This window comes from Salvelinus sp. IW2-2015, linkage group LG20, assembly GCF_002910315.2.
Source record: "Salvelinus sp. IW2-2015 linkage group LG20, ASM291031v2, whole genome shotgun sequence".
NCBI lineage: Eukaryota > Metazoa > Chordata > Actinopteri > Salmoniformes > Salmonidae > Salvelinus > Salvelinus sp. IW2-2015.
Genome location: NC_036860.1, coordinates 64,198,949 through 64,206,120, shown reverse-complemented (window position 1 = coordinate 64,206,120; position 7,172 = coordinate 64,198,949). Strand labels below are relative to the sequence as shown.

The 7,172-nt window shown below is 52.7% G+C and overlaps 1 protein-coding gene across 1 annotated transcript in view; it reads left to right on the top strand.

Annotated features, from left to right (window-relative positions):
* LOC111980057 (dopamine beta-hydroxylase-like) overlaps positions 1-7,172 on the top strand; it is a 49,445-nt gene that overhangs the window by 1,499 nt on the left and 40,774 nt on the right.

Genomic DNA, 7,172 nt, shown 5'->3' with positions numbered 1-7,172 from the left:
ACTAGTCCTAGTTTGGAGAAAGGAAGGGTACTAGTCCTAGTTTGCATCCAAATAGCATTCTATTTCCTATGAGGTGACCTATTTTTAACCAGGGTTCTGGTCAGAAGTAGTGTACTATATAGGGAATAMCATTTGGGTCCTGTTCTGTTGCTTTCAATAAGGGGTGCTTCTGCTAGTATAAGAAAGACAGTGGCTCAATGTGGTTCCAATGACTTGGCAGGTTCATTAGAGAGTGTGATGTTTACCAAGGTTGAGGGTTTCATTCCCACATGGGAGGGATAATGCTGTAGCTCAGTGGTATTTTCCTTATTCAATCTGATTCAGAGTGCAGTGCTGCCTCCAGGGCAGAACAAATGTGAATGATTGCGTGAAAGAAAGAAAGCACAACGCCTAACCTTAACCAATTAGGATTACTTGCCTAAATTTAACCAATCCCATTTGTTTCTGCCCTCGAGGCAGAGCTGCCCCCAGAACAAGATTGAGTAAGGAACACGCCAATCTGCCACATTGTTGCTGGTACCCGTTATATTGCTTTACGTAAGAGCTGGTTCTGTTGATGGTAGACGGCCAGGCAGGATGTGTCCACATCATCCTAAAYTAGAGAATAAATAAGGCCATTGAAATGGGCATTTGTTGCATATCAKATTTTTGACAAGATTAGGAATTAATAGATCCAAACTGCATGGACAAAAAAAGACATTGAATGTTGACATCATGTGAAAACCAATTTCTGGAAATGCTGTATACTCAATAAACTAGTAGAAACTTGCGATCATCCAAAAGTTTTCCCCCACCAAGGGAAAATATACTTTTCTCAAAATAAACATTTAATGTCTGCTAAATTTTGCAATGCTCTCAAAAGAACATCTCACTTGTCACGAGTCGGTTTCTTCCGTGACCGCAGAGATTTCGACCATACAAGGCAGCATGAGGAAAATAAGGCTCATATTCTGCCTTTATTATCTAACATGAACGAGACTGAACATGAAAACGAAAACACTATACAAACCAACAAAACAACAACATTCCGATCCGTGGTTGTCTTCAGCCTATTAATGTAGCGGCAAGTCGCATCTACGATCAAGCAACAGACGTAAAGCCACGTACTAACACTACCCACAACACAGCCTCAGCTTGGCCTATTGTTAAGCTTCACCCGGGTCGTGTAAGATCATTGTGCATCCCCAATCAGCAGCATAATTCGCAATGAACAGCTGTCTCTGATCCTGAGCAACGCATAGTCTAGGGAGTCATGAGTACAGTGACTAAGACAACTTACACATATAACTCGGAGACTCCTATTCCTACATACCAACACCGTGGTCTATTATGCACCACGTTACCAGGAACCACACGCACAACTACTAATTCGGCTTGCACCCAACTCACGCCCCAGACCAAACCCGTGTTTCGTCGGGCTTCCGCTTCGCCCGTGTTTTCGTGGGCCCTTCCCTGCTTCCTGTTTCGTGTTCGCTTCGTGTTTTGCGTCGGGTTCCTCGGCATTCGTGTTTTCCCGGTGGGCCCTCCGCTCTCCGTGTTTCCTTCGTGGGCCCTTCCCACGCTTCGTGTTTTCGTCGGGCCTCTCTCGTTCGTGTTCTTGCGTCGGGCCTTCTGCTTCCCCCGTGTTTTTCCCCGTGGGCCTCTCTGCTTCGTGTTGTTCGTTGGGCTTCCCGCTCTCGTCCCGGCCGCCCAGCAATATCCTCCGTTTCCTCTTGCGTGGTGCTGTGGCTGGCGCTTGGCGCTCGCGCCGTGGGTGTCGGCGGCTCGTTTCGCCCTTTTGGCTGTGTGAGCTTGTTGGTTGCGGGGGGGGCTCTCGGGTGTTGGTCGCGGCGCTGTCTGTCGCCGGTGCTCTTCTTGGTTGCTCCGTCTCCGCCTCGTGCTCGGCTGCTCCTGGTGCCGTGTTGTGGCTCTTGGCGGCCCGCGTGGCCGCTGGGGCGTTTGGGGCTGTTTTCCTCGCTCGCCTCGAGGGCGGGGGCTTTCCGTGCTACCGCCTCTGAGACGGGGGGGGAGGGGGTTTCGCGTCGCGGCCAACGTATTTCTTGTGAGTTTGGTGCTGTGCTCTTTCTCCTTGCGTCTCCGCTCCGTTGCTATACACCAGCATGAAGATATAAGTTCAATTGTAAGATATATATAGAATTTAGGTCAGCAGGTGAACTGTACGATGTCAGCTTGCCTTCCATGCTGGAGTGGTTCCTGGGTGGGACAGACGCTGCTGATCATATGTAGCTTACCGTGTATAGCACAGCATCACGGATCTGTCTATGCGGGGATGCAGAGCTTCTCCCGATAGGTTGTCTTATTGCTCTGTCTTCGTGGTGCATGAGGTCCTCTTTCTCCGTCAGCTGCTACATCGTTGGTGTGGTCGTGGGGGGTGGGGGGGTGGCCCGTGTGGGGTGGGTGCCGTGTGGGATGGACGGCGGGTTCCTCTTTCCCGAGCCTATCTGTCTTTGGTCTATTTGCTGGTGATTAGGTCCTCGTCGTTTTCCGCAGGCTATGTCCTGTCTAGTGGGATGATGTGCCCTTTCCCAGCCTACTCGTCTGTCACTATGCCTGTGGGAGTGAGGTCCTCGTTGTTCCGCAGGCTGGGATGGTGAGTCTCTTGTCCCAGCTATTTCCTGTCCTATCTCGCTGGGGGAGAGTCTCTTTTCGCAGCCTACTGCGTGCCCGACTCTGTGGGGTGCCCGCTCTGGCTCGTCCCAGTGCCCTAGCTGTGGAGTGGAGAGGGCTCCTGCGCTGCCTAGCCTTTATATCCTGCTGGCTAGGACGTGTGGGATGAGTATCGCTTTCCCCTAGGCGGAGCTGCCTTCTATGTGGGATTGACGGTCCTCTTTCCTCCAGTCATACTCTTGTTCTCGCCTTATGTTGGGATGTTCAGAGCTCTCTTCCCGCCAGCCTACTCGTCCTGTCTATGTGGGTGAGCTGGTGACGGTTCCCTTCTTTTTCCATCATGCTTAGCTGGTCTGGTGCTAGGTGGGATGAGGTCCGTCCTCAGCACGTGAGGGTCTACTGCTGGAACTGAGAGTTTTCTCGTCTTTCCCATGTTCCTACTCGCGTCTGCTTGTCTATTGCTGCATGAATGCAGGTGTCTCGCTGCTGTTCCCAGCCCTACTGTTCTGTACGGTATCGTGGAGATGAAGGGGTCCTCTTTCCAATGTCTGAACTAGTGCTGTCTTATGCGGATTAGTGGGGGCGCGCTTGTGCCTTCGCAGCTATCTGTCTGTCCTATTGCTGGGGTGTACTGCAGCGTCTTTCTAGATATCCCCATGCCTAGGCTGGACTTCTGGTATTGGTTCGGGAGTGAGTCGTCGGTGCGTTTCTGCGCAGCCTATGCGGTGTTTAGTTGGGATGAGGATTTCCTTTCTCCTCGCCTACTGCCTGCTTCTAGGGTGGGTGATGGAGACTCCTTCCCGATCCTCACTGTCTTCCTGTCTATGTGGGTATGAGCGTCCTGCGCTTTTCTAGTCCTATAATCTGCTCTCATGTACGGGAAGTGAGGTCCGCTGGTGTTTGCCACGCCTGAGTGTTCTGTGCGCCTATGTGCGGATGTGAATCCGCTCTCGCCCAGGCTAGCTGGTTCCGGTTCATGTGGATGAGATTCCTCTTTTCTCTCAGCTCTCACTGAAGCACTGTCTGTGGTGTGTGAGTGACCGGTCATCTCTTGCACGAAGCTTGGGATGAGGGCTCTCTTACTTAACCCAGCCTACTGTCTGTCTAATGTCGGGAGAGGGTCTCTTTCCCAGCCTACTGGCTCTGTCGGGTTATTACTCGCTGGTATGTAGTGTCCTCTTGTTCTCTCGCCGAGCGGTACTGCCTGCTCTATGTGGATGGAGGTCCGTCTTTATCCCGAATGCCTCCTCTGTCTGTCTCATGAGGTCGTGTGACCTGAGGGTCCTCTTTTCCCTCATGCCGCTACTGGGTCGGTCTATGCTGGAAGGTGCCTCTTTCCAAGTCCTAGCGTCCCTGTCTATTGTGGGACTTGAGGCCTCCTTGGGTCTTCCAGTCTCTAGGGTCCGTCTGTTCTATGGGGGAGTGATGGCTTTCTTTTCCCAGCCTACTTGCCGCTGTCGCTGTGTGGGGATGAGGGCTTCTGCTTCTTGTTGTCCACCTAGTGTTCTCGGTTCTATTGGCTGGGTATTGAGCAGTCCTTCTGTTTGTGCTCAGTCCTGCACTCGCCTTTGTCTTTATTGTGGGGAGAGGTCCTCCTTTTCCCAGCTGGGATGAGTGTGGCTCTTTTCCCGAGTCGCGTGCCTGCTTTCCTCGCTTGGTATGTGCGTGTTGAGTGGTTGCTTCGTTCCCAGTCCTCACCTGTCTGATTCTTTATGTGTTTGGCATTGAGGTTCTCTTTTCCAGTCCTACCTTGTCTGTCTATGTGGGATGGTAGCTCCCTTCCCAGCCTACTACTGTCTTATGTGTTCCGGAGTGGAGGTCTCTTTCGCGCCCAGCTACTGTCTTGTCGGGGATTGTATTGTGGTATTGTAGGTTTCTCTTTCCCGGTTTCCTTACTGTTTGCGTACGCCAGAATAGGGTCACAACGGTGTGCTAGCTTCATTCTCCTAGATTCTCCTGTCTCTCTCTCCTCTCTCTTCTCTGGTTCCTTCTCTCTCTCTTTCTTCCTCTCATTTCTCGCTCTCTTTCTCTCCTCCTTCTTTCTCTCTCTACTCTACTCCTTTCTTTCTCTCCGCCTCTTCTTCGCCTCGGCGTCATCTCTCTCTCTTCTCTCTCTCCTCTCACTTCTGTACTAATCTGCTCTGTCGGGGCAGCAGAGGACATACCTTATCAAATCCCTTTTCACTCCTCCTGCCTCTGTGTTTTGGTGACTCCGCGGATCTTCTGGTCACGCTCCGGATCGCTCATCATCCTGGATCTCCTGTTCCCTGGTCTGCTCGTACTGTGTGGGTGTGATGCTTGGACCACCGCTCATCCCTAGCTTTGGACTTCGCACTTCTCATTCTGGACTGTGCCTCTAGGTCTGCTCTTGACTCTCCCGATGTCTCGTGATCGGTCCCGGATCTGCCTGACATCGCGGGCCTGTGCCGACCCTCCCCTGTTTGCGCTTGATCTCTCGGCGTGGACCAGTCTCCCTCTAGTCTTTTTTCTTTTGCCTGATCCTCTTCTGCTGGTGCGCCACCTCACCCTGGTCTGTCTGTATGGTCTCTGCCCTTGGGTATCCCTCCCTGTGGGTGCTCCTGATCTCGGTGGCTGCTCAGGACTTCTGTGTTCCCGCTCGTCGGTTGCTGTCGCTCTGAGGTCTCTCTTTGTCCTTGGACTCTTCTCGTCTCCTGGTCTGCCTGAATCTCTCGAGTCTGACGACCGGCTGGTTCTGCTCCGAGCGTGGGCTTGCCTGGTACCCGACCTCTGGGTCCTGTCCTTGTTATTCTTTCCTGTCCTGGAGCGCGTCCCTGGTCTGCCTGAATCTCTGCCTGATCCCGTCCCTGTCTGCCTGATCTCACGTGCCGTGCACGCTCTCCCCTGGTCTGCCTATGACTCCTGGTCCTGGACCCGTCCCTGGTTCTTGCCTGATTCTTGCCTGGAGTCTTGCCTGGGTTCTGGCACCTCTGATCTCTGCTGGACCCATCCCTGGGTCTGCCTGATTAGTGCCTGTGTACCGCGGCGAGTGGTCTGCCCGGACTGTCTGCCCTGGATCCTCTGTATCTCCTTGGCTGACCTTCTGCATTTTCATCTTCTGGCGGACCATCCTCTAGGTCTTGTCCTGACCTCTGTGTCAGGTAAGGCCCCCGTCCCTGGTGCTCAGGCTGGATTCTCTCTGCCTGGCCGCCTTCGCCTCTGTGGTTACTGGCCTGACTCTCTGCCGTCTTGTGCACCGCTCCTGGTCTTGCCGACGCCTCTTCGCACTGTGCAACGGCATGCCTGGTCTGCTGATTTCTGCTGCCTTGGACCCGTCCCTGGTCTGCCTGACTCCTGCCTCGACCCATCCCTGGTCTGCCTGATTACTGCCTGACCCATTCCCTGGTCTGCCTGATTATCTTTTGTCTGGACCTACGTTCTGGTTTCTGGGCTGACTCTCTTGCCTGGCATCCTGTCGCGTCCCTGGCGCTGCCCTGATTTCCTCTGCTTTTTGGACCCTGTTTCCCTGGTCGCTGCCCTGAGGGTCTCTGTCCTGGACCGTCTGGTGCTGCTGATTACTCGTTTGCTCTCATGGTATTCCCGTGTCCGTGGTCTGCCCTTGTATTCGTCTGCCTCGTAATCCCGGTACTCCTGCTTTGCTCTCGCATTATCAATCTGCCTGGACTCCGGCTGTCCCTGGTCTGCTGATTCTCTGCCTGGACCCGGCTCCCTCGGGTTCTGCCTTGACTCTCTGCGGGGAGGTGGACGCCGTTCCCTTGGCTCCTGCTTCTCTGTATCTTTGCTGCATCTTGCCTGACTCCTCTGCCTGTAAATTAGAGCTGCCCCGTAGCTCTCCTTGTCGCCCTCTCCTCCAAGAGTTCATTTGTTGATATGGGTCCTGTCCAATCGTGTAGAATGGGGTATTAGGTCCAACACGTGTTCAGAGCAGATATGGGTGAGAGAGAGATGATGTGGGCATGATAAGCGCGGAGTCGAGGCGCCTGAGGTTTTGATGATGGTATTTGAGTAAACAACTTCAGAATTTGGTGCTCCTAAAATTTCTAGGACCATCTCTCGGGGTCACAACAGCACTTAGCGAAACTGCTTGTTCTTCCACAGAATGGAGTCTTGACGCACACAGAGCCTATTATTAAGGGGCTCTGATCAACCACTGGAGCGTCCCTCTGGTTTTTGAGGCTTATTTGTTAATACTCATGTGTGTGCCTACTTTGGAGTCTTTAACTTTGCCCCAACCTCAAGCAATCATGCAAGGTGGAACACACATGTATGGTGGCTGGTTGCCTATTATCGTGTATTGTGTTACATGCCTCGGACGCTATGGGATTGCGAGGGGAGATCCATTTTTGTTTAAGGTTTATTATTGCTTTGGGACCATCTGCGTCTTTGCCGCTGTCTAGCTTGGGCGATTGCTTGGGCCATCGTCGGTCTCATCAGGAGTTGGGGTTCATGGGTATATGTTCATCGAGGGGAATGTCTTGGGCATTATCATACAATATCTGGTGTCTGGCTGTCGACGATCTCTAGGGCAATTTGTCCAGATCTGGATCTTCTTTTCCATCAGAGCTATATTGGTGGATCTAGTATTG